At 44.3% G+C, this 27937-nt stretch overlaps 1 pseudogene; it reads left to right on the forward strand.

Annotated features, from left to right (window-relative positions):
* Positions 1-12356: 12356 nt before the first annotated feature.
* Positions 12357-14773, forward strand: LOC143866237 (myricetin 3-O-glucosyl 1,2-rhamnoside 6'-O-caffeoyltransferase AT2 pseudogene; annotated as a pseudogene).
* Positions 14774-27937: the final 13164 nt, after the last annotated feature.

The following is a 27937-nucleotide window of genomic DNA, read 5'->3' on the forward strand; positions in this document are numbered from 1 at the left end:
GGCGTCATTACACGGCGCCGGTTGGCCATCCAATGGGCAATGGACACGCGTAGGCGAGTCGCTTCGTTCTCCTTCCCGAGAGTCTTCCATAGGGCTTATAAGGAGCGAGTTCTTCTGCTTTGTATGAAGATTATCCTTCCGTTCCTTTCCCTTCTTTGCTTTCTTCCAGCCTTTCTTCGGGCTTGTCGGGGATGTCGTCGTCTTTCCAAGGCCTCTCTCTAAGTGGCGATGGGAGGGTAGCTACCGAAGGGAGTCCTCCCAGTAGTCCTGAGACAAACCCTGATTGTTTGGGGCCTCGGCGAAGAGTTCCTGAGGGGAACCTGCCTCCAAGGCTTCCTCAGCATTCTCCTCGTTCTCCCCTTTTCGAGAGGGAGTCCCATGAAGCTTTTATTCACCGCCACCAATCGTTCTTTTCTTACGTCCATCGTAGGGAAATGGAGGTTTGTAGCCGGATGATCGACATGGATCGTAAGATAGCGGCCTTGCGTGCGGAGAATGACTTGTTGAGGAATCGAGTGCGGTGGTTAGATGACCAGACCCGATTTGCTGAGAATCGGCGTTGGGGGAGCTCTTCGGAGGAGGAGCATAGTGATAAGGAGCTTTCCGATGCGGAAAACTCCTTCAGCGGTCAGTTGCTCTGAGCTGGAGGCGGCGGGATGAGCAGGATTTTGGAGGGGGGGCCTGGGCCTGCGTGCCTTTTTGTTTTTACTCCTCCCTTTTTGTAGGCCCGTGGGCCAGAAGGAAGTAGTTTATGAATGGCTCTTTTTTTGATTTTTTTATGACTTGTATCTTGTGTTTGCTTTCCCGCGCAACCCGAGCCCTTTTCGCTGTGCTTGATATTTTTTCGTCTGGTGGTATTGTACATTCCGAGCCTTTTTTTTTTTTTTGCCATACGCTGTATTTTCCGTCTTGCGGATTCGTATACCGGCCCCTTGTGGTGGGGTCCGAATCTTTTGCTATTGAACATGGCCTTTTCCATCTTGTGGATTTGTATGCCGGGCCCTTATGATGGGTCCCGAGCCCTTTGCCATCGTACGTGGTCTTTTCCATCTTGTGGATTTGCATGCCGGGCCCTTATGATGGGTCACGAGCCCTTTGCCAACGTACGTGGTCTTTTCCATCTTGTGGATTTGTATGCCGGGCCCTTATGATGGGTCCCGAGCCCTTTGCCATCGCACGTGGTGAGGGTTTAGGGATGGCTTGCTGGGGAAGTCACTTAGCGGCAGGGGTATGGACGTCTTTTCCGTATGGCGCATCGACTTTTGGCGGTTCCCTCGAATTTCCCAATAGGCGCCACGTGTGCGCGTCTCATCGGATTAGAAAGGAAGGGAGATCAAACGACGCGTGTTGAAACCCTAGCCCCTTTTAAAGCCTTTTTGGGGATTTCATTCTTTGTCTTATTTCTTCGTCTTCCTCGGGTGAAACGGGTTTTCTTCCGCGGCGATTTTTCTACGTATTGCTCTTCACCAACCTTCTTCCGGTGAGTTCTGTGTCTTTTATTTCATCCGACATTTGATAGTTTACGATATCTGTAGCGACTGTTCCTCAGAGTCCCTCTTCTGAGTCGGTGGAAATAGTGGAGAGGGCTCCATCAAGAAAAAGGAGGCGGTTGTTTGTAGAGGGAGGGGACGGTGACTCTCGAGATGTACAGCAGCCTACGGAGTTGAAAGATAGCTCCGAGGCCTCTGGGTCATCGGTGGGGGCCGCTCCTTCGGAGTCTCCTGCTCGAGTTTCTTCTGCTCGTGAAGCGGAGATTAGGGACATTCGGTTTGGCGCCGTTATTTGTCCCGGTCGGGTGACGTGTTTCAGGAACACTTTGGGAGAAGGGGCGGCGGAGACGATTAGGAGGGAGTTTCACATTCCCGATGGTTACGTGGTTAGGGTTCCATCCTCTGCAGAGGGGGTGTGTGAAGGTACCATGGAGGAGGAGGTAGCTTTCTACGTGGAGGCTTTTCGGGCGTGGGTTAGGTTCCCGCTCTTGGGTATTATAGTAGAGGCCCTTGAGTTTTACCGGGTGGCCCCCTCCCAACTAGCGCCTAATAGTTGGCACACTCTCTTGGCCTTTGTGGCTAAGGCGGGTCTTCACAAGGTTCAGCCTACCCTCCCGCTGCTCCGGGCCTGTGTTGCCCTTAGCCCGTTGGTGAAGGGGGAGGACATCTGGTTATATCTGACCCAGCGTCCGCAGGTGAAAATTGCGGCGAACTTGCCTTCTTCTATCAAAAAGGTGGAAGGAGGAGTATGTGTTCATCACTCCACCATCGGACGTTGGCTGGGACTTTCCTCGCTCTTGGAGGCGCTTCGTTGAGTGGCGAAGGAAGTCCCTTCCCGACGAGTCTGATTACAGCAAGTTTGACCCTTCCCGACGAGTCTGATTACAGCAAGTTTGACTTGGGGAAGCTTGCCTCTGGGGAGGCTATTGATGTTTCCGAGTTTAGATGGGAAAGGGGTCTGAAGAGGCTCAGTTTGCTGAGAGCTGTGGAGAGGAGGGTCCGCTGTATGGGCGAGGGAATGGGGGAGAGTTCCGCCAGTTATCTTGGTGAGCCCCTTCTTTTTTTCTTGAGTTGTTGTCTTCCTTTGTTCTGAGTGGTTGTTGTTCTCCTGTTTTTGGCAGGAGGTATGTCTTCTTCTGGTGACGCTGGTAAGGGGAAGGGGATCGCGGCGGCGATGAAGGGTCTGGCGAGCCGCAAGAAGATCCCTTCTGATTTTATGGCCGCGGCCAGGTTGGGCCGGTTGCAAGCGAGGCTTCCGGCATCCGTTCCGTCGAGTCCCTCTGGTCGAACGGTTGGAGAAAAGGGGGCGGCTAGGTCTTCTCCTCCAGAGTTGGAGCCTTCTGCCAAGAGGGTTGTCCCTTTTGGCGCTCGACAGGAGGATGCTGGCCATGCGGCGCATCCTCCTGCCTTCTCGGAGGACGTGCCAAGTCGGATGGAGGGGGCGGTTATGACCAAGCTTCTTCTGGAGCGGGTGGAGCTTCCGTCGCAGTGCTTCCAGGTGCGAGGAGAGCTGTTTAAACCTGACTGGAAGATTGGCGTTGAGGATAGCGTTCTCACGAATCCCCGGGTTGGGGTGGAGCTAGGGGTGACAACCTCTTTTCCTGGCGATGAGGCTGAGTTGGAGGGCTTCGATCGTAAGGCCCTTGGGGCTCAGTATTTTCAATCAACATCTTGCGTAAGTACCGGGTGGCCGGTTTTTCTTATTCTACTTTTCTCTCTTTGTTGTTTCTAAGATCGTACGTTGGAAATTTTCCGATGGCTTGCTTTTGCAGTCCCAAAGCTATGCCAGGAGGATGGTGCAGTGCTTGCTCGAGGATGAGGCTGAGATCGGTGTTTTTGAGGAGCGAGGACTTGGACAAAGCCCGGGCGGAGAAGGCGGCCTTTGATGATACTGTTGCTCGACTTCGGGCGGACCTCCGGACAACCATAGATAGGGCTGGCAACGGGGCGGGTCGGGGCCGGATGTTGGGGTCCCCTACTCCTTCCCCTCTGCGGGGAATTTTCCCCCTCCCCTTCCCCTCCCCACTGCGGGGATGGTAGGGAATCCCCCTCCCCTCCCCACGGGGAATATCTAATCCCCATCCCCGCCCCGCATCCTTCGGGGACAATCACTTTACTTTGTTAAATGTTAGGTTTAAAACTAAAGATTTGCTAGGGACAATCACTTCAGGCATGTTGCGGCTTGGCTGTTGCATGTGAGAGTAGCCACACAACCCACATAGGCTAAGATTTTGTCTTATTCATTTTATTAACATGGGGACAAAGGTGGTTGCTCTCAGATTCATTTAATTGATCAATAGTCCCTAGCAGATCCCTAATTCCCAATCCCACTTGCCAAAAAGTACTGTACTTGCCACACCATATGAAGATCCAAACCGTCCATTTGATGGGCACACCATACTACCATAGGCATAGGATGATCCAAACCTTCCACTTGATGGGCACATTGTAGGATAATCCAAACTGTCCATTTGATGGGCCACAACGTAAATAGGTTGTGGCCCAAAAAACATTTCCATAGGATAATCCCAACCCTCTGATCTATAGAGGAATTGCATCTTATGGTACCTTCTATAGATCGGAGGGTTGCAATCATCCTATGGAAATGATTTTTGGGCCGCAATCTATTTACGTTGTGGCCCATCAAATGGACAGTTTGGATGATCTATGGTGTGGCCTGTAAAGTACTTTAAAATTGTAGCCTATCAAATGGACGGTTTGGATCATCCTATGGTGTAGCCCATACACTACTTTTTGAAAAATAATGGACTATACGAGCGCACACCATATAAAATCTCATCACTCATCAGAGAGATGTTACCTTTATTTGGGGGAGGGAGATTTTCAAAGAATTTAATGTTGCCTTACAGTGATGGTTCGATGGAGAGATTTTAGGGATTTCTCTAATATAATGAGGGACAATGCCCAATGGATTATCGGTAAAAGAAAACATAAAAAGCTATTTCAGGGACAAAACTGTACTAATGGAAATTATGAAAATTTTGGGGGAATCTTGTAGATATGTTTTGATCCAAGGGGTTTCTAGTAGTTTTCCCAAAAACAAAAAAAAACACTTAAAAAAATACAAGAAAAAAATGGCATTAATGCGGGGCGGGGCCAACTCCATCCCCTTCTCCTCCCCTTCCCCGCACCGGGAAATTTTTTAAATCCCCTTCCCCATTCAAATCGGGGAATCCCCTCCCCAAGCGGGGCGGGGCGGGGCGGATCCCCACTTTTCCGGATGAAATTGCCAGCCCTAACCATAGAAGGGAGAAGCCGTGCGGAGGACAAATTGGCGGTGGCTTGTTGAACGCATGCCAGGGAACTGGTGAAGGCGCGACTCCGAGGAGTTTCTCAAGGCCGCGAACGCGTTCAGTGTGGACATTGAGATTGATGCTTTTGCTGAATGCCGGCGGCGTGTTGAAGAGGTCGATCCTTCCTTCCCTCTCTACAAGCTGATGCATGAGGCTGAGGGAGGCGTTCCGGAGGGTCTTTTGCCGGTACCGGTGGAAGTACCAGAGTCGGCCGGAGAGGAGGTGGCTGCCTTGGTAGATCCTGTAGTCGCCGAGACTTCTGAGGGGGCTCAGTAACGTTCGGATGCTCCGGGGAGTTTGTTCTTCTTTACTTTGGTCTTATTGACGTATTTGGTTTGTAATAACATTTGAACTTTTCTTTCCTTTATGTATGATGTGCCGTGAGCTTTTTGAGCTTTTCGGTATTGCTCTTTCGGGCTATTTAAGTTGTGATCTTTGTTGGCGAGGGTACTCCTAGTGCACCCCGTAGGGCGTCTTTTTTTGCGGAAGGACTATCTTCCCCTCGAGTGATTAGTTCGGGGTTAATGGGTCCCACTGCCCTTAAAGGGGAGGTCTTTTTTTTCATGGGGAGCGTTTTAGGGTATTCTCGGGGGGATCGGCTCCGATGCTACCTCTGTCTCACTCCCTGTCTTTTTTTCATGGGGAGCGTTTTAGGGTACCTTCGAGGGGTGGCCCCGATGGTACCTCTGTCTCACTCCCTGTCTTCTTTCGGGTCCCTTATTTATCATGGGCCGGAAAGTGAAGATGCGTATTGCTCAGGTAGAAACACTATTCCATTGATTTGTTAAAGAGGAGAATACATCTTTGCTTCTAGAAAAAGGAAACAAACAAAACACTCGTCATACTTTTAAAGGAAAGCACGGAACTTACCCTATCTTTTTACTGGTAAAACTCTCGGAGGTTGTCCATGCTCCAACTTCGAGGGACCGGGGGTCCCGTCGAGGCGTTCTAACTGGTAGGTCCCGGGGCGGAGTGCTCGAACGACCCTGTATGGTCCTTCCCATTTAGGTGCGAGTTTCCTGGTGTTGCGGGGGTCGGATACCTCCGCCCGTCGTAGTACCAGGTCTTCGGGCTTTACCGAGCGCTTCTTTACTCGGGCGTTGTAGTACCGTGCCACCCTTTGTTGATAGGAGGCGGTTCGAAGGAGGGCCTGCTCTCTTTTCTCGAGCACGAGATCGAGAGTGTTCCGGAGGAGTTCAGAGTTTCTCTGTTCATCATAATTCTCTGTGCGGAAGCTGGAGAGGCCGATTTCTAGTGGAATGACCGCTTCAGCCCCGAAGGTTAAGCTAAAAGGGGATTCCCTAGTCGCGGTCCATGGCGTCGTTCGGTAGGCCCAGAGGACGCTAGGGAGTGCTTCTACCCAGTTTTTTCCAGTTTCTCCTAGTCGTTTCTTGAGGCTCTGAAGCAAGATCCTGTTAGTTACCTCCACCTGCCTGTTGGCCTGTGGGTGTGCTACGGAGGCGAAACGGTGTTCGATGCTTAGGTTATCGCAGAATCTGCCGAATTCAGCACTTGCGAACTGGGGCCCGTTGTCCGTTACAAGTGTCTTTGGAATGCCGAAACGGCAGACCACGTCGTGATAAAAGAACTTCTCCGTCGCTTTCGAATTGGGCTTTGCTACGGCTTTAACCTCGACCCATTTGGTGAAGTAGTCGATGGCGACGTACAACATTGTGTGTCCCCCGGGGGCTTTTGGGAATGGCCCGAGCAGGTCCATGCCCCACATGGCGAAAGACAGGGGCCCTGCTATCACGGCGTATGGTGTGGCCGGTTGACGGGGGGTGGTTGCGTACCTTTGGCATGAGCTGCATTTCTTGACGAACTCCTTGGCGTCCCTAAGGATCGTAGGCCAAAAGTAACTGTGCCTTACGATTTTCTGGGCCAGAGTCCTACCACCTCCGTGGTCTCCGCAGATTCCTTCATGTACTTCTCGTAGCGCGTACTCCGATTCGGAGGGTACCAGGCATCGGAGATACGGCCATGTATATGACCGTTTGTAGAGCATGGGCCCGTGGACCACGTAGTGGGCGGCTCTTGCGGTTAGGCGTCGGGCTTCCAGCTTGTCTTCGGGCAGTATCCCGCCTTTCAGGTATCGCATGATGGGGTCCATCCAGTTTGGTCCTGGTGGAATCTCCAAAACTTGCACTTCGTCGATGCTAGGGTGGGGCAGTATCTCTATGACCACGGTGCCGAAGTCATGGGTCTCTTCGGCGGCCATTTTTGACAATGCATCCGCTCGATTGTTCATGTCTCGCGGTACCTAGAGGATCTCGACCTTTCCCATTCTTTGCAGTTTTTCTTTTACCTTCTGGAGGTATCTCTTCATTCTGAGGCCCTTGGCTTCGTATATTCCGTTCACTTGGTTGACGACGAGCTGGGAGTCGCTATAGACTTTTAACTTTTTCGCCCCGAGCTCTGCGGCTAGACTTAGTCCTGCTAGCAAGGCTTCGTATTCAGCATCGTTGTTGGAGGCTTTGAAATCTAGCCGGAGGGCATATTCCAGCGTAAATCCTTATGGGCCGTGGAGGACCACTCCCGCCCCGTGCCCTGTTTTGCCTGCTGAGCCGTCAACGTGCAGGGTCTAGTGAATCTCGTCACTCTGTTCCGCTGAGTCTGGCGCCATGTCTTTGCGAGCCGTCTGTTCGGTGGGGCCCTCGCCATTTTCCATTGTTGCTAGTTCCGCGGCCGGGGCCGTGGACTCCACTATAAAGTCAGCGAGGGCTTGGGATTTAATAGCCGGCCTCGGGCGGACCTGTATGTCAAACTCTTCCAACTTGACGGCCCAACTTACCATCCTGCCCGAGGTCTCTGGTTTTTGGAGAATCTTCCTCAGGGGTTGGTCGGTCAGAAGCACAATGGGGTGGGCCTGGAAGTAGGGGCGGAGCTTCCGGGCGGCGCTGACGACTGCGAGGGCGAATTTCTCTATGTTTAGGTACCGGACCTCTGCACCGTGGAGAGTCTTGCTCACGTAGTACACCGGATGTTCCTTCTTGTCGCTTTGCTTGGCCAATACCGCACTCACCGCCGTGGGGCTGATGGCCAGATACAGAAATAGTTCTTCCCCCGGCTCGGGTTTGGAGAGTACGGGTGGTGTCTGAAGGTATTGTTTCAGGGCGTCGAATGCTTCTTGGCAGGCCGGGGTCCATTCGAATTCTCGTATATTTTTCAGTTGTTTGAAGAAGGGTTGGCATTTTTCCGCCGACTTTGGCATGAATCGGCCGAGGGCCGTGATTCGACCCGCAAGCCTCTGTACTTCTACCGCTGTTGTCGGGGGTTCCATGTCTAGGATGGCCTGGATCTTTTTGGGGTTGGCCTCGATCCCTCTCTGGCTAACCATGAACCCTAAGAACTTTCCGGAGGCTACCCCGAAGGCACATTTTGCGGGGTTCAGCTTCATTCGGGCTCGTCGTAGGGTGTTGAAAGTCTCCTGAAGGTCGGAGATGTGTTTGGAGGACTCCAAACTTTTTACCAGCATGTCGTCGACATACACCTCTACATTTCTTCCGATTTGCGCCTGGAATAGCTTATTTACGAGCCGCTGGTAGGTGGCGCCTGCGTTTTTTAACCCGAAGGGCATAACGGTGTAATAGTAGACGCCCTGATCGGTGATGAACGTTGTTTTCGGGATGTCTGGCTTGTGCATTTTCACCTGATTGTAACCCGAGAATGCATCCAAGAAGGTGAGGAGTTCGTGCCCAGATGTGGCGTCGATGACTTGGTCTATGTGCGGGAGGGGGTAGGGGTCCTTTGGGCAGGCCCAGTTTAGGTCTGTGAAGTCTATACAGGCCCGCCAGCCTCCACTAGCTTTCTTGACCATGGCGACGTTAGACAGCCACTCGGGGTACCAGATTTCTCTGATGAACCCGGCTTGTAGTAGCTTCTCCACTTCGGCCTTTATGTGAGTTTGACGTTCTACCGCGAAGTTCCTCTTCTTCTGCCGGACGGGTTTAAGGGCTGGGTTCACGTTTAACTTGTGAACGCCCAACTCCTTGGGTATCCCGGGCATGTCCTTGGCGGACCATGCGAACATGTCTTTGGCGGACCATGCGAACATGTCTTTGTTGGTTCTGAGGAAGTCGATCAACTGGTATCGCAGGGGGCCTTTTAGTAGGGAACTGATCTGGACTCGTCTCTCCGGCTGATCTTGGGCTATGGGGATGGAGTCTAGCTCCTCGACGGGTTCTCCTCTGATCGTGCGGGCCCGCTGCCCGGGGTCTTCACTACCGATTGTGAAGTTCTCGGCCGGAGCGTTGGTTCCTCTTAGGCTCGCTGCGTAGCACTGGCGTGCTATCATCTGCTGCCCCCAAACCTCCGGAGTGGGGTGGAGACCACTGCCCCCAAATCTCTTAGAGCGGGGCGCCCAATGATGGCGTTGTAAGTGAACGGTATGTCTACGACCATGAAGGTGGTTAGGATGGTTTTTTGGAGGGGGTACGTCCCAAAGGTCACGGGTAAGTCGATCTTGCCGTCGACCCTACGGATGCACCGGAGAACCCGTAGATGGAATACTCCGCGGGTCCCAGCCTATCTTTGCCCAGTTTCATCTCTTCAAAAGTCCCGAGGTGCAGCACGTTGACGGAGCTTCCTGTGTCGACCAGGATCTTTCCTATGTCGAAGTTGGTGACGACTAGCCTGACGACCAGTGCGTCGTCATGCGGGACTTGTAGCCTGTCGAGGTCTTCGTTGGAGAAAGTGATGATCTGGTCCTCACGAGGCGGATCTGTTCGGGCCTTTTTGGAAGGCATATCCACGGAGAATACCCGCTCCGCATATGCCCGCCGACCAGCTGTTGTCGGCCCTCCCGCTGCCGGCCCGCCCGTGATGATGTTGATTTTTTCGATAATGGTGGGCGGCTGTTCGCGGGCCTGCGATTGTTCGGGGGGCTCTTCTTCCCGGGCGCGCTGGAGGCGGCGTGTGTCGTGTCTGCTGCGGGATAGACGTCTGCTTCGGGAGCGATGCCTGCTAGGGGATCGGTGTCGGCTTGTGGATCGGCGACGGTTGTTGGACGGCGCCTATTGGGTGACTGACGCCTACCTCTGGGCTCGTCGGGTGGATGCTGGACCTCGCGCGAATTTCCGCCAGGGCTTCTGAGATATTGATTCAGGTGCCCTTCTTCGGCCAGCCTTTCCAGCTGGAGGCGGAGGTGGAAGCAATGGTCAGTTTCGTGGCCGTGGTCCCCGTGGAATTCGCAGAACTTTTTGGCGGACCGCTTCTTTGGGTCCGTGGCCATTCTCTTGGGGGGGTCAGGAGACCCTGATCTCTGATAGCTAGTAGGACATGGGAGAGGGGAACCTTTAGTGGGGCGCTTCCCAGTCTTTCGAAGACGGGGATGGGGTTCCGGCTCGCCTGTTTCTCCTCGGCCCGTGGCCTCATGATCCTTCGGTCGTCGTTGTTTTTTCTTTCATCGGGGCCGGGATGGTTCTGCTGTCGGGCACAGGCTTCTTTTGCTCACACGAACTTGTCAGCCTTGGATTCAAGTTCCTGTAGGTCCCGTGGTGGCTTGAGGGTGAGATGCAACTTGAGATTTGGATCGGTGGTGGCGTGCTTTAGTGTTGCGACCGCTATTTGGACGTCCATGTTAGAAAGTTGGGCCAATTCGGCGTTGAATTTTAACATGAAGTCTCTTAGGGTCTCGTTTCTTCCCTGCCGGAGAGCTAAGAGGGCGTCCGCTAGATCATGGCGGAGGCGGTTGTTGGCGAATCTTGCGCTGAACTTCCTTCCGAATTCGTGGAAGGATGCGATGGAGCCAGGCTCCAATCTCAGGTACCAGTCGTTAGCGGTCTTTCTTAACAGGGAGGTGAAGGCTCTGCACATGAATCCGTCCGACGCACCCCGGAGTGTCATTACCCTTTTGAAAGTTTGGAGGAAGTTGAGGGGGTCAGTGCTTCCGTCGTACAGACCGAAATGGGAGAGGTCTATGCCTGCTTCCGCTGGGGTCTTTAAGACTTCTGAGGTGAATGGGAATGCCGTTTCCCTTTCCCATTCGTCAAGGATGCCATGGGCGTAGGGCTTCTTCATTTCTAGTTTTACCTCTCGGATCTGCCTCTGCAGGTCGGCTATCGGATCCACGCTGGGCGGTTGCGCTGAGGTTGCTACTTCTTCCGTCCGAGCCAGGGGCGGTTCCTGAAGACGGGCAGCCCGGACAGGGGGAGCGCGGCTTAGCGTAGCCTGCTTCCCGCTGTCTCGCTGGTGTCCCCTAGCTACGGGGGGGGGGGGGGCAAAGGGCTGTTCGTCGATGGGGACGGCGTCCGGCGAGTCGGTGCTCGCTTTCGCCGGGGATGACGCTCCCCTGGCTGTTCCTCGTTGCCTTCGTCGTAGGCTTCTGTCTGGTCCTGCGTTGTCAGGGGCCTCTTCGGGGCCGGAGGAGGCAAGCGTTGGAGTAGTTCTCGGCGGAGTTCGTTGAACATCTCCATGGTGGGGACCATCTGCGGTGTGCTAGAGAAGGGCTGGTGTCGGCCCGAGAGAGGTGAGTTGGGCTCTCGGGAGCTTCAGGTGTTGGTTTGTGCGCGCTGAGCCTGACTCCTGGTTATTACCCCTGTTTCTTGCTGTTGAGTGTGGTTTTTCATCGCCATAAGGCGTTCAGTACTCGACGAGTCCCACGGATGGCGCCAATATGATGGCGTTTGAATCCGGGTCTGTGATCACGCGGTCGGTAGAGGGCCTCCGCGGGGTCTGCAATCACAAACAAAGGGGGTCAGTGGGTCCGGGGTGGGTCCCGGACGACCACTTCGACACCCAAGTCAGATCCTTCGACCAATCAATATAAAAGACAGCGACAAAGGGAAGGGGTTTTGATCAGGGTTACCAGGGCCAACGCGTAGGCTCCTTTCTGGGTGTGTGAATGAGTGGGTCAGAGGGGACTAGCAGGGAGAGTAGGATTGCGTTCATAGTCTCCTCTGTTGTTGCCTCGCCTCTTTTTCCGGTTGCTTTTTGCGGAACTGAGAATGGGGGAAGTCCTTTCCAAAAACGTGGATTCATCCTCTCTTCTTCCTTTCCCTCCCTTTTAAAGGGAGGTGCGCGGCCCTTTTCATCATTATGGAGAGAAAGCCTTCCTTTGCAGGATTGGGCTGTTCCCCTGCCTCGCCGGCGCGCGTGGCTTCGCCGGCCATTTCCTTCCATAATTTGTGATGATGAGGTCTGGACGGTGACACGTGTCATGATTGCATGGTCTTTACCGTTTTCCAACGTCTTTCTTCATGATGCCTAGGCTCTCCTTGTGCATGGACGACACGTGGCGATATCTGGGAGCGACGCTGTATTTGTGTCCCATCAGTCCCCACTTTACTTGCTGAAAAATTCTAGACTTCATGTGCACACATCATATAAAATTCTCATTAAAGAGAGCTAGAAAGGAAATTGCTACTTTTCTCCATTTGGATACCGTTCACAGCACCCATATCTACACTTCTAAGCTAAGCCAATTAATATTTAATAGAAAGACCAAATATTCTATCTCCAAGGAGTATATAATGACAAATAAATTATTGGGACGTCCCCCATATATGTATATATGTATCCATGTCTTACTTCACCTTTGCTCCATCTTCACACCATGAACTTCTCTGTGAACAAGTTGGCACGAGCCATCGTTCCCCCTGCCGGAAAAACTCCCTCGGGCACCTTCGACCTTTCCGTCATCGATCGCTTGATTGCGCTCCGATGCAAGGTTCAAACTTTGCATGTGTTTAGACATGGATATGAACCTTCAAAGGTCATAAAGGAGGCCTTGTCTAAGGCACTAGTATATTACTACCCTCTGGCCGGAAAACTAGTCGAATCGGGCCAAGGTGGAATGCTCCAAGTAGCCTGTACCGGAGAAGGCATATGGTTTGTGGAAGTGCGGGATGATTGTAGCCTCGAAGCTGTTGATTATCTCAACGACGACAACCCGATGAGTTCATGCTTGCAGCTTCTTCCTGACCCTCCGCGAGAGGAAGATCGGGTTGATCCGCTTGTGCTAATGCAGGTATTTTTGGCTGATCCAATGGTTGGATTTAACCAAAATAAGTAGTTGCACATAGCAAAAAAAAAAATTTTGTGAGTTTTCCTAGCCCGTTGATTTGGTGGGTCCTCATGACGCGCCCTACATGGCCTTGGTTGTGTGCCACATGGACACCTCATTTGCATGATTAATAACAGCTTAATACTTTTTGAGTGGGCTCTTGAAGATGCTTTATTAATCAAGGTCCTAGAATCATCTAATTATATTATGACCAGCTTAAATGGCCTAGATACTTTTGCCCACCATTTCAGCTCATTCGATTTTGTACATGCAACTTGCATGTGTCCTTAGGGCCGCCTTTCTTGCTTTATTTATTTATAAAAATTTATTTTAAACTATGGGAAAGAACTGTTTTTTAAGGTATCATATGGATGAGTATCACAAATCGAAATATAAGCAACACTAGGTACAAAACAAATTATGGAGTTCCCACAAGGAATGGGATATCATGGGTGTCGAAGATACCGAACTAGGTACATCAAAGTAAACGAGAAATATGGCCCACAAACTCATATATAATGAAAGATCAATAAACATAGTCACACACAGATCAATACAACTTCGAGGTCATCGGCCTAGCCCAAAAAGTAAGTTATTTTACCCGACTACCCACGGTTCGAAACTAGTTTCTAAGTACTCGTACTTATCGACGGGGTCAGCGAATAGCACCCACTGACGGGACCCAAAAGCCAACGTACTACCCCCATTGGTGCGGGCCCTTATAGTTCACATATATACCTAAGTCTCCACAAGAAGTGCCCACATAGCAATAGGTCAAAGTACACAAAGCAAAAGAGCAAAGTTTCATAACGATTTCGCAAGAGACAAAGTCCACATTATTTTTTAGGTTCAAAAGTAATGAAGATCATAAGGGTGCAACACAGTTAGGTTGAACATGGATACTTGGAGCGTAAAATCCACATAGAACTAATAGTCAAGGAATCCATAGAAGAACAAAAAGGAAATGCTCAAGAGTAGATTATGTAGAACACCAAGGTCCGAAGGTACACTATCACAATAGGGTCAGAGATTACTTGGCCGAACGGCAATGGTCCACATAAGTTCCACATAGTGGGCTACAAGTGATTTTTGAATTTCTCAAGTTTGCAAATAGCAATGGAATCGAGGTACACATGATCGAAGAGCACAAGCTCATGACGAAATGTTACACATAGCTAAAGGTCCAACAAAAGGCACAAAGGTTGGGTAGCAATGATTCACGTAGGTTTCCTCAATAAATTTCAATGGAAGAGAGTGTTCATTATTTGAGAAGTCACATTACAACACTTGTCAAAAAGTTATCCAATGTTCCGATGGTTAGAAAAATATTAGCATGCAAGACCCGACTAAGATCCTATAGAGTTTCACATTTTATAAGAAGGTACAGAAGTTGCAAAGAAAAGTGTACGCAATTAAATTTGGAAACCGAAGCACCGAAGTAGTACGAAATTGCGTACCTCAATGTTCTCTCGGAACTCTTCTGGACTAAAGATTGATCACCTAATATCACAATCGTTCCATTATTATCAATAGGGAACCACAAAATATGAACCAAAATACAAATACCCAATTCCGGACCAAACAGGGTCAAACGGGAGACGAACTGTAATCCAAACTAAGATACTGAGGAAGGTCGACTTGATAGCTTTCATCCCTATAGGTGAGTGGGAATTTGATTCATTGATTTGATTGAACCTAGTGGGTAACGCGCTACTTCAAAGCTTGCACCCGGCAGTCCAAGCTAAGATCCCTCAAAGTATTTTGAAATTTACTTCATTATATAGTTCTCAAATATTTTTTGAATCATTTTTAACAGAAATTACACATTTTCAGCATGTTCGTAGAGTACAAGAGCGTCGAAAACAAACGAGAAACGAATAAATTATGATTTTCTGAAGTTGGGCTGTCTGCAGGAAATACTGCAGGAAAATCACCCGATCCAGTTGGTTCGTAATTCCGAACACTGATGTTTGAGCGTCCGGAGCTGCGGGATTGGGTTTTCTCCCGAGGCTGTGAATTTGTAGATTTTGCCCGATTTAACATATCATAACTTTTTCGTTTGGACTCCAAATCACGCGTGGTCGGATCCGATGGACTCCTTGCGACTAGGAAAATCCACCAAAACCAATTTCATGCTCCGAATCGATACAAACACTTATTGAAAAATAATTTAACTTTTAGGTCAAAATCTCCCAAAATCTAAATTTCCATGGACACAGTGATTTGATCTTGAGTTCGTTGGGGATTCAAAACAAGGCGAACCCCAAGGAGTCAGAAATCAAACATGGAGTTCATCATTGAACGAAATCAAGACCCAAATTACATCTCTTTTTACACTAATCCTTATTTTAGTGTTCTTCAAATACATAACGATCATCTAAGAACGTAGTTCTTACCTTGATTGACATTTTCTGATTCTAAAACTCGATCTTCTTCTCCTTCCACATGAAAATCCTCTCATTGGGCTGAACAAAATGTTTTAGGGTTGGTTTAGTTCCCTCAATACACACTAAAGATGTATTTATAGGCTTTCTTAAAGAAGCTCTAATATGAAATTACTCCTTAAGGCCAAAACGCCCCTCACTTATGAGGCCAAAACGCTCCTCCTTAAGGCAAATTCCCCCCTTAAGGAATTTCGTCCTTGAAATTCACACAAAAATTATTTTTCTCTTGAACAATTCCTAAGCTGAGTTGTAAAACACAAAAATCACTTTTTTCTTAAACAATTCCTAAGCTGAGTTGTAACACACAAAACGGTATACTTTCTTACTTGATCTTTTCTTTCTTGCCATACACAAAGCGCAATTTACTTAAGAAATATGAACAATCAATCTTGAATCTACAAGCGCAAGAGATTCATTCGGGGTCTCAGCTAGCTGGTGAGATGCATAAAGTAAGACTAGTCGCGGGAGGCTACTTTCATAAGGGAGGGATAAACTATAAAGAGTCTTTCTCACCAGTTTTAAAAAAAAAAAAAAAAAAAAAAAAAAACTCTTTATGGAAAGGCATTGCTTTAGTGGCTCCTTTTGTCGCACCAAGTGTCTCGGTAGTGGTACTTAAAATTTTATATTCTAATCATAGGGCTTGGGTTCAATAAAGATATCATGGATAAATGAATATATCTTAGGGATAGTGAGAGTGATACCATAATTATTTGTGAGTTGATGGTGCACTACTCCCTAGTTGTATTACTTTTTCCATGTTGTATTGAGACCAAGTAAGCGCATGCACTTGACCTGGATAATTCTTCTACCCAAAGGTGATGAATTGCTCTAATTCCATGTTGACTATGTCTTGAAAGAAAACTTGGTATAAAGGATCTAGGTGGAGCGTTTTAGTTCATGTTCACCTAGTTAAGACTTAAGGATTACTGAGAATATGTCAGAAAGCCTATAATGACAAAGGTCCTTAAATTTTCAACATGGATAAGTGTACCACTAGAGGTTCCCCTTGTGGTTATTAATGATATATTCAGTTAACCTATGTCGTGGGCCAGCTTAGAAGGTACTGATGTGATCCTATGAATGGATCATTGGGAAGCTGCCAAGAAGGTTGTTTATAATTGTCGGACACCTAGAGTTCTACTTAAGGGTATTTTAGCAGAAATTCTTAAATCGTGGAAGTACATAAGATATACACCATTAGTTGCTTCCACCTTGGGTTGGAATAAGGCCTTAAGTTATGTCTTGTAGTTGCGGAATTTTGTGTCAAGGTGTTACCTTGTTAATAATCAACAAATTACTAAGAACGCGTTGTGATAATTCCGTTGTGGTTTTACTTTTCCAAGAACGACAAATAAAATAAGGAGACAATGTGTTGACATATTGTCGTGAGGAAGATAATTCAGGACCAATTAATGTCTATTGACTATATAGGTACCGCACTTATGTTAGCTGATCTAATAACGAAAGGCTTACCACTTGAGGTCGTTAATGACCATACAACGCATAAGGTTTGTGGGTAAGGCCGATTACGTTGATTGGTCGAGTTTGCATAAAGGTTATAGATATTGTAATGTGATCACTTTTGAGCATGATCATGATAAATAAAGTTATCTACTTTTCCATTAATTGTATTGTGCACTTTGAACGGATATATTGAAAGCCGAATGTCGGTAATGACATGAAGTGGACCATGTTTAATTCATGTTGGTAAGTTTACTAGCATTGTGATCATGGGGAGGTCATTGGATAATTTAACTTTCCAATGATTACATGATCCATTGGTAGTATACTTATTGAACTGAATATAACGTTGTTGATATGAAAGGTATAAAGCCCATGCAGCCCAAGTGGTAGACGGTAAGACGTTTTCTAAGTTTGTAGTTACTAAACTTGGAGTGTTTCCATGCTTTAAGCTTTCTAAAATATATCTTACCATGTTTTAGAGTTGCTAAAGTGAGTGGCCTTGCATATTTAAACAACCATTCTTTGTATAAGTGTAGACACTCCATTTTGACCATACCCTAAACTTCTCATGTTTGTGTGAAACACCGTCAAACCAATGTTTTAAAACTCCAAACTTCACCCTAGGCTAGCTTGGGGTCCTATCAAGGTCCCTGCAAAATTTCGTTTAAATCCGTCTTGATTTGCCTAGCGAACGAGAGAGGTAGGTGGTGTAGTGTGTATGTTGTAGAAATAAGGGGTGTGCATTGTCCTGACCAAGAGGTGGCCTGTTGGGAATAAAATTTAGGTATTTTTTGCAATAGATGGGTTTTCTTGGGTATTTAAAAGGGTGCGAATTTGTCTTTTATTTTCATTAAAAATTCTTCTTGTGGACCACCACATCTATCTAAAAGCAAGTTAGGCTAAATTCGAAAGGGGATGTCCAGAGCAAATTTGGGGGTGAAAAATTACAGAAAAAAAATCTATAAATAGCAGTGAGGGCTTTCATTTTAAAAAAATATATAATTTTTCATTCCCGTAAGAAAAATTAGAGAGAGAAAGAGCGAGAGTTTTAGAGAGAGATAAAGGGGATCTCATCTTCTCCGTCAATCTCCGGTGACGATTCCGGCCCAAAGCTCCGGCTAGAATCATTTCCTTTTCCTCCTCCTCTTCTTCTTCTTCTTCTTCTTCAATTTGACTTCCTCAGTTTTTTTCGATCATCCTTGCTCAAAATCCTTGCTCAAAATCCGATTTTCTTCTTCTCCGATCATCCTCCAGTCTAACTTCGATCATTTCCGATCGGAACTCCGACTACATCTCCGGTAACCTTCGATCATTTTCTTTATTCTAGCCTTCTACCTCTCATATCTATATCTTTCCATTTCCAAACCCTAACATAAGTAAAAAAAAAAAAAAAAAACTTAGATTTGAGGCAACAGAAATTGAGTTTCATCCATTCCTTTCTAGAAAATCTTTGATCTGCACCTTTTCCCTATTTTAAAACCTAAAATCCGAACTAGAAAACCTAGATCCATTTTCCCTAACCTTGAAACCCTAATTTAGGTTTCTAATCTTTAGATCTAGCTGTGAAAACCTTGAATCTAGTCTTTTCTGACCAAAGTCATTGTAGATCTAGTGACTCTCCGTCATTTGGTTCAATTTTCGAAAAATTCTGAAGGAGTGTTCATCATCTGTAAAAAGAATTGAGGAAATTCATAGGTAACTCGGATATTGATCTGTATCAGGTATTTTAAATTTTTTTTTATTATCTATTTATATATCTGTTAAAATTATGAATGTATTTTTATTAGATTAAAAGTCTTACATAAGCTCATTTGATGGATTTCTCTTGTTACGAAATAAATAAATGCATGATTATGTTTGTATGCAACAAGAATTCTTCTTAAGTCCATGTGAAATTAAATATGAAGTAAGGTTTGGATCTACTGTTGTTCTCAAAAGCTTAAATTTCTTATGATTAACTTTGGATCAAGCATTGCTTTTTCGTTTTGACTAATTTTTCATTATCATTTCAAGATATTGATGAAGCATTCTGTTCATTATGATTTGTTTTCTGTTCATGATTTCGATGTGTGCTTGAATGAACGTAATGAGACTTTATTATTTTTAGACGAAGACTAACCGAGCTTTTATGTTTAAATGCCATAATGATGCATAATTTGTCCCCCATAACTTCATTCAGCTTTGGTAATATCTTGAAATAATTACTTAATTTAGTCAAACATATGATTCAACCCTTCATTTTCACTATTTTGAGCTGAAAGACATTCTGAAGTTTCCTTTCCTCGATGTAGTTAACATTGAATATTTTAATGGAGGCAGGGTGAATTTGTCTGGTGATGACTTGGGAATATGAGACTTGAGAAAACTTTAGTGATTATCATTAAAAAAGAATTTGTAACTCATCAAGAGGATATCTTGTTAATATTTGTGTCTGATGCTTTTTCCCCATGATCATTGTGAGACATAAGTCAATAGTTTACTTAGAGATTCTTTTAACACTTCATGTGGCTGTATATTGTCTTAACTTTATCCTAGCTTGAACCAAGATTTCCTTTGGGTCCACTGACATTAGCAATGTAGAAGAATAAGCATAGAATCATCAAAATGAAAATTGATTTTTTTTCTCTCATTGTGTCAGGCCGTAAGCTCTTATGGCCCATTTTACACTATGCTGAACTGGCAATTAATATAGTTATTTTTTTCTTTTCATTGTGCCTAAATTGAATATTATTATAGTTCTTCTCCATTGTGTTAGAAATAAAAATTCCAGCAGATCATTATCATTGTGCATAAAATGAAAATTGATATGGTTGCTTCAAAGGAATTACATTACTGATAATAAAGTGGTGCGAGATTTGGTTCTATTTTGAAAAGGTTAGATGGCCTCTATTGGAAGCTGTGAGATTATTTCTGTTGGGTCCTTGAGTGCTTGTTTGAAGCATATATTTCTCTTGCCAGTTGTCAGTTATCCGCATGTATTTGTATATGCTTCATTATGGTGTAAATGTACAAGGTATGTCTGCACATATTTCTTTAGCCTGGGGTTTGTTAAAAGATTTTATTTTTTTTGGAGGTTATCTGTGACAAAAGGTCAGCACTTGTCCCCAAATCTGCCCCTGTTTGAGCCCAGCTTCTAGCCCCAAATCTGCCCCTGTTTGAGCCCAGCTTTTAGCCCCAAATCTGCCCCTGTTTGAGCCCATCTTTTAGCCCCACGGCTGCCCCTGTTTCAACGCAGATCCAACCCCACTTTAGCTTTGTTTGAGCACAATTTCCACTATGTTGCTACCCAGTTTTTAGCCTAAAAATCTGCCTTATTTTGGGCATAAATTTTGCTCGTTTTCTGCACAATTTTAGCTCACAAATTTTGCTCATTTTCTGCTCACAAATCTGCCCAGTTTTGTTACAAATTCTGCTCATTTTTCTACACAATTGTTGCCCCGCAGAGCATAACTGCTGTCCTAAATGCATAATTGTTATCCTACATACATAACAGCTATCCTACGTGTATAACTGTTGTCCCATGTGTTCACACTTCACTCTTGATAATTGCAGCCCATATATATATATATATATATATATATATATATATATATATATATATATATATATATATTTTTTATTTTATTTTATTTTTTGAGTCTGTATTTGTTTGAGATTTTTTTTTTTTTAGTCTTGTTAAGTGTGTGTGAAATTTCTAATGTGGAATTATTGAGCTTTAAAGCACAGCTTTGATTAAAAATGGAGAAGAAATTTCCATAGTCTATTTTTTGTTTCTTTAGAGGTACAAAAATTGTTTTGTGGCATCTCATTTTTGTTTATATAATTCTCTATTATTCATCTAATTATCATATTCCTTTGAAACTAAAATTGTGGAAAGTATGTGTTGAGATAATCAATGCTTTGATCTTTTCATATTTTCTTTTAAATTTTCACCAATGTTTTTACGTGAATAAATTAATATTATTTATCTGTTGCGGTGCTTTGTGAAAGTTGTAAAAAAATTAGAGGGGAATAACTTGAATACAATAGTATAAGATAAGTCCATATAAATACTAGAAGCTGATGTTATTTTTTCAAGGAGGGTGGAGGATAAATGTTTGGATGTATCACTATTTTGAGATCATCTTTTATCATATCATGCTGTGTTTGTCAATTGTGTTGATTATTTTTGTCAATTCCTCTCACATGATAGCAGTGTTATTATCATTATATATGGCAGTATAGATAAGCTTGCTTTAGATCAGTTGGTTGACTCCTCGTTTTTCAGATCATAACACCATGTTCACCATTTTTTTTTATTACATTCATAATTTAGCTCATTTGTTTGGGATATTTGTATTTTTTTTACTACCCTGGTCTTGATCCCAATGAAAATTGTTAACTAGCTGTCCTAGTTAGCACACATTATTTTTGCAGTGGGTTGTTGCTCCTAATTATTCATGCTTCAGCAGGTTTATGTTTGAAACCAACATTGGTTAGGATTGGACTCTTGCCCAAAAATGGTTTCCTTGTTCGTTGGCCTAATAGTAGGGGTGGTGTTGGAATACTTATACTTAGAAAGTACTTGACCCCATATTTCCTTTTATTTGACCTGTAGAGATTCTTTTTATTTTTTTTTAGTTTAATTCTAAAACAGTCAGGTTTCGATGAAAGGCTAGGTTATTTGATTTTCCTGAAACTCATCTTGTAGCATTGTGATAAGTTTTGATACTTCTATGAGTAATGAATGGATGATGGAGTAATAGTTCATTATTAAAATATGCCTGATAAGTGATTGAATAAACAACATTAGAGAGGTGACATATTTGTTTCTTAGTTTTGATTGGATAATTTTTTTTTTATATAACAAATGTATAGCCATTTCTTGCATTATCAGTGAACGACCTCAAGTAGCAAGAAATGTTCGAATGATTACATTGGAATAGTTGTCCTTCTTTAGTTTCCCTCTATAGTTGGAATTGCTACTTACAGCCCCCTTTTCACATGGATTTTGGTAGCCCACAACCCCTTTTGAATATAGACAGCCCTCACACACTTTTGATAGTGGCAGCCCTCACCCTCGTTGATAAGGGCAGCCCATACTCCTTTGATAGTGGCACTCCTCACACACCTTTGATTGTAGCAGCCCTTTAATACTTGATATGTGCAGCCCTTTAACCCTTCTTGATATTAACAGACCTCATTCTTGTGATGTGTGCAGCCCCTTATATTCTTTTGATATTTGAAAGCTTCCACTTCATTTTGACAACTGTCTTTTATAGCCTTGATTTAATAATTACACCTATGTATTTCATTTATTTTTTAGCACCTTTACCTCATAGAAATTGTCTCTTTCCTTATATTATGGCCAAATGGATAAGTAAATGATTGATCAATCTTATATAATTCTAATTTTGATCTGCACATTGGATCATTTGTTGCAGATTTGGTATTATGTTCATGCCTTCTTGCTTTGTACGTGAATATAAATTTAGAGTTATTCTTTTGAGCCTTAAATCTTGTCATAATATAAGTCTGTTAACATCATTTAAAATAACCAGAAGGGAAGAATATCATATCTTGATTGCCACAATGGTTAAAAGAGTGTTACTTGATTTTAAGCTTTTAAAATGATTATAAAATCCCTGTAAGAGACAGGCTTTTGTCTCATTTACAGAAGCCCCCTTTTAGGAAGCTTGCTTAGCCTCATTCGTGGAGTATCTCCGTAAGTAAAAGACTAACTTAGTCTTGTTAGTTATCTCTTTCCTCTTTCTCATTGCAAGGGCGATGAAGGCGCTAGCCCAAGCCCATCCTTAAGGGACTTGTTCAGTCCAAGTAGTGCTCTCCTCTTCATTTAAGTAGACTAACACAGTCTCTTAGATACCTTTTAGATAATAGAGCCCTCATTAGGAGACACACTGTGTCTCATTAGGTAGTTCTCATTTGGAGATAATCTTCATTTTGAAATTTACCCTTAGGGAGTGTTCCTTGGTTTAATAGAGAGATATACATAGGAGACATATAGTGTCTCATTTATAGAACCTCCCCTGCTTGTACCTCAATTTGTAATCCCTTTTTAGTGTCGTTTGGTTTAGAGGTTTATCCTTAGAGATTGGCGTAGTCTTGTTCGAGTTTGATTTGTTAGAGACCTTATCTTTTTTCTTTTACTTTAGATTTCAGTTACTTGTTTGAGGTTTAGTTCAAGTGTCTTTGACACTAGTTTGCTTGTTCGGGGTTTCCCCGTAGCTTTAGGGTTTTGCCCTAGTTGGTTGTTTTGTGTGTTCTCTTTAGGTCTTTGACCAAAAGAGTGAAAACGTTTTAAAAATCTAAAAAACACTTGAACATTTTAAAAATTCAAAACAGAAACATTTGAAATATCTTAAAATTCAAAAACATATGAAGACTTTAAAAAAAATATCAAATTTTTTCAATTATTTGGAGTGTTAAGCTTTTTAGTGGTAATTAGGAGAGTTCGCATTTCGAACTACGTTGGCTTAATCCCTTTTAACAGGGTACGTAGTGCAGCTTGGGATCTTTATCCCAAGTCCAGCCAAACCTTTAAAAATAAATTTGTCAAACCTTCTAAAAATGCAAAAATTTCTTCAAAACCTTTTTTCAAAGAGATCTTCCCCTAGAGTTAGGAGTCTGTCCTAGCCGTTTGGTTTGTTTTAGAGTTAGGAGTCTGTCCTGATTTGTTTGATATGGTGTGTCCTGTCGTGTGAGTGTCCCTAGAGTTAGGAGGCCTCGATTCGATCGGTTAGACATTTAGTTGAACCGATGACTAGACTAAGAAGCATATAGTTAGCCTATTGTTTTCCTTAGGATGCACGGCCTAGTTACACATAGGATGTAGGGCCCACCTGCATTAGCTTAAGGTTAATCAACTTGCATTAGTTAGGGCATATAGAGAGTCCTAAAAATTACAATTCACTTGAACTTAAGCAATGGTACGAAAAGCTTTAAAAATCAGTCGAGTCTAGTGGATCGAGTCTAGGATAGCGGTTCTAGATGGTTAGGCTTCGTAGTTTAGAATAGGGCATTGAACTACGTTGACTCCGATTCTTTCCGAGGCCGGGATACGTAGAGCAGCTGGGATGGACGGCCATCTTGGTCCGAGTCAAGTCGCATTAGAGTTAGGATTTGTCTTGTCTTGTCATATATAGGATTGATTTGTGTTTTATGTTTTGATGTGTTTTTCTTATTTTCTTGTACTGATACTATACCTTTAGCTGTAGCTTGCATGTGTACCTCCACCAGAACTTAGACTCCCATTAGGCATGTCACTTATAACCTAGCTTTGCTTAGGTGACACATTTTTTTTCATTTCATTTTGTGTATGCTTATTTCTTTATCCTCGGGAAATGCATGCTTAGGTAGACGATTCCTGAGAATTGTTCCTATTTCATATGATTTTTGCCCGAAACTCTTTAAATTTAATAATAAATGGCATAAGAGACCAAGTGCTTGCACTCGGACGAATTGGGGGTGCTCTCAGACCTTCTCCATTCGTAATCAGGCACGAACCCATATATATTTCTGGTTATCCATGGTATACAGAGCATATTTTTGTTTAAAGGATCCATGGCCGTATACCGTGGATGGCGACTCTGAGTTTGTTTAGATACGTTTCGAATTCGGACTTATTCCCGAATCGAGAGGTATCTCTTTTATATCGCCACTCGTGCTATGCTATGAGGGTGGCAACCGTTTCGAGAGTTCCTTGGTAGAGCTCTCCTTCACACGTGTATAATCCAAGAGGCCGCTGGGGGCTCGTCCCCCACCTCTCTCCCGGATCGGGGTCCACAATAAGCTAATCCACTAACTTTGGAAATGTTTTGGGAAGGCAAGTTGGCTCAAATAACACTTGCAATTTGTGCCTAAAGATCAAAACGAATTTGCACTAAATTAGAGGTTCTATAGGAGCTTTTTGCCTATAAAAAAGACCTTTGGTCCCTCTTTCTACACACTACGAACTTGAGAGCAATCAAGAGATTGAGAGTTTACTCAAAGAAAGGTTTCTCATAGACCGAGTGGTGTGCAAAGAAAGAGAAGAACAAAGGGGTGTTTCTGGGCCTTCGCCGTGCTCAGAACAGCTACGAGGATCGTCGGATTATACATGTTCAAGCACAAGCCATAGTGAAAGGTACATCAAACCCATCTCGTTAAAATCATGTTTTTCATTGCCCAAGATCCAAAGGGATCATTAAGTTAATGTTTATAATAATAATCATCGGCAAAAAGAAAATGAGAAATTTTGATGTTACCTCTCAAGAAGGGGGTTGTGATTCTCCCACTCTAAATTGCCTCATCAAGGATTATGGAGAGCATCTCCATGACAATGCAAAAGAGGAGGGGGAGAGAGGATCTCCTTGGCGAAGGTCGTTGGAGGATTTGAAGCAACCTTTAGGGGGACCATTTACAAGAATTGAGTAGGGTTCAATGATGGAAGAAAATGAGGAAAAGAGAGAGATGCGCATCTTGAACATTTCAAACAAACCATAGACTGAAAAATGAGGAAAAGAGGCAGCATTTCCTGAATTTTTCAGAATAACCCACATCCATAATCTACAAATTCTCACAAGATTCAAGAACGCATATCACAAAAAAAAAAAAATATTTGTAGCTACATTAATAAAGGAAAAGAGAGAGATGGAGAGAGATTAACCTAACAAAGACCCTATTCTCCAGCACCTTCGAGAACAGGCCAAAAAGGGAAGACAGACTCTACGAGGGGATGATAGTGAAATTTGAAGTGCCATGAACCTTCAACTCTTTCTCCCTTTCTCTAGATCCGCTCAGAGGAAGATCGGTTCCTTCCCAATTGTGGAAGAGAGATTTTTGTAGGAGAGAAATTGCCTCCTTGTCCAGACGTGGAATAGAGATTTTCGTTACATATCTATTCCTTGCCTAGCTGAGGAAGAGAGAGGGCCAGAGGAGGGATCAACAATGGAAAGTTATTGAGAGAGGGGGGGGATTTTTGGTGTAGAGATTTTCATAAGAGAGATTTTCATGGCAGATATTCGTGAGAGAGAGAGAGAGAGAGAGAGAGAGAGAGAGAGAGAGAGAGAGAGAGCCCTCTCTTGGGGGGTATGAGGATCTGTCTGAAATTCCAGCGAAAATTCCACCTCTACTTTTCCTTTACCCCCAAAATGTCAAACCAAACGTTAGAATTCAGTGCATAGAATCAGACGCCGATTCTGATCCCAAATTTTGGGAATCCAAACATGTCCTTACGGTTGTTCATTTTAAACCATGTTGTGTTTGGTTGCACAAAATCCATACTGCCATTCGGATTTTGTTTGGATTTTGGGATGTCATTCCTAGTTTGGCTACTAATATTGCACTGAATTTCTCGAATACTTCTTGGAATGTCTCCTAAGTAATTATTGCATGTCTAGTGAGGTGGCAATTTTCTCCTCTCCTTATCACTTACAAACAAAATTCCACAGAAAGAGTGAAATTTTTCTTGAAATTTCTTGGGAAAGGTGCTCTCTCTCTCTCTCTGTAATGGCACTATTCTCCTAATCTCCCTGTTTATATACTGTGCAACCAAACACAACTTAAAAGCAAACAATGAAACTAAGTTCTGATTGTTTTTGCCGTAAGTCTTGCATATGTGGTTCTCTTACATTAATTGCTCATGGCCCCCACACCAGATGGATAAGCCTAAAATTTTTAGAAAAAATAAAATAAATAAAAACTCGTAAAAGGCCTATCTTGATTAAAGGGCTTGGCTCAAACCCATGTTGACTGAATGACCAAGATGAATCTGTTTAGCGTGGGATCTTCAAGCACTAGGGTGGGATCTTCAAGCACTATATTATCTCAAGATGGCCGATTAGATCAACAGTTCAACCACCTTTGTTTCATTTATCAATAACATTTTTGGCAGCCAAACTTTACCAATCTCAAGCGATCAACCACCTTCGTATCTGTTAAGATCAGATAGAAAGCAGTTATCTCTTGTCCATGCTAAGCCAAGCTTGTATAAATACTTGTATCACTTGAGCCACCTCCACAACCCATTTTCCTTATCTTCTTGAAGCTTTTGAAGAAGATAGAGAGGAATTTGACCCTTTAGACCGAGGAGTGCAACTTGGGCAGATTTTTGGGGAATTCGGGTTGAGCTTTTACCACAAAATTGGGTCGGATTCTGGTTGATTCCAATTCATTTTTTAGCAAAAGCTCAACCCAACCCGGCCCGGCCCAAATTGCACCCCTGTTGTAGACACCCCTACACCTTGTGGTTGTGACCCAAGTGTAGCAACGTCGATGTCACAGGTTGGAGCAGCTGAAGAATGGAAAAATTGGAGGCTAGGATGCCATGTTGGAGAAGCAGGGCACGTGCGAGATCTAACGGTTGAAAATAATTTCGCATGTGCTCTTCATCTCCACCTTGGATCCTCGCCTCACTTGGCACTATTGGTGAAGTTTCTATCATTTCTGTAAAGCATGCAGACTATGGGGAAGTAAGTTTGGAGCCATCTTTTTGCTATATTTAATGTAATTGTTATAGGGGATTGATATCTGCACCACCATATCTTGATAATGGCACTACCAACTCCATTTTACACATTTTTAATTAGCTTTTAAACCCTTGTCACAATGCTCGAGATGCTATCATCATCTAATCCAAAAATGTCAAAAAAAGTGAGTAGTGCCATTATCAAAATATGATAGTGCTGATATCAGCTACTTGGGATTTGCCAGCGTCCATCACAGAAGGCTTATAGGCTGTTGCATGTGAGAGCAACCACATCAGGAATGATGACAAAATCTGCAGAAAAGTGAGCCTCTGTGGCTGCTCTGACATGCAACAGACCATCTGCGAAATGCATGATGCGATGGACACTAGGAAATCCCCAGCTACTTTTTAAATTGTTATTTGTTTAGGATTATTTTTTTCCTATGGGATTTGCTAGGGACCATCACAGAAAGGCATTTTGGCTTGCTGTTGCATGTGAGAGCAGCCAACAGGCTCACTTTTCAGTAGATTTTGTCTTATTCATTAAATCCAACTCTGATTTGGCAGCTCTCACATGCAACAGCCAGCAGTGAAATGCTTTTCTACGATGGTTCCTAGCAAATCCCTTTTTTCTATAGTTAATATAAACGGTTCTATATTTTATACGAGGAATGCTCTATTGAAAGGTACCCTTGTAGAAACCCAGCAGCAAGGGTGCCCCCTGTGTCCTAACATTGGGATACAAGATCAACGGTCTCAATTGCACATACATATCACCA

The sequence above is a fragment of the Tasmannia lanceolata genome, unplaced genomic scaffold (assembly GCF_043159265.1).
Source record: "Tasmannia lanceolata isolate RefF3 unplaced genomic scaffold, GAP_Taslan_0.1 ptg000003l, whole genome shotgun sequence".
Lineage (NCBI taxonomy): Eukaryota > Viridiplantae > Streptophyta > Magnoliopsida > Canellales > Winteraceae > Tasmannia > Tasmannia lanceolata.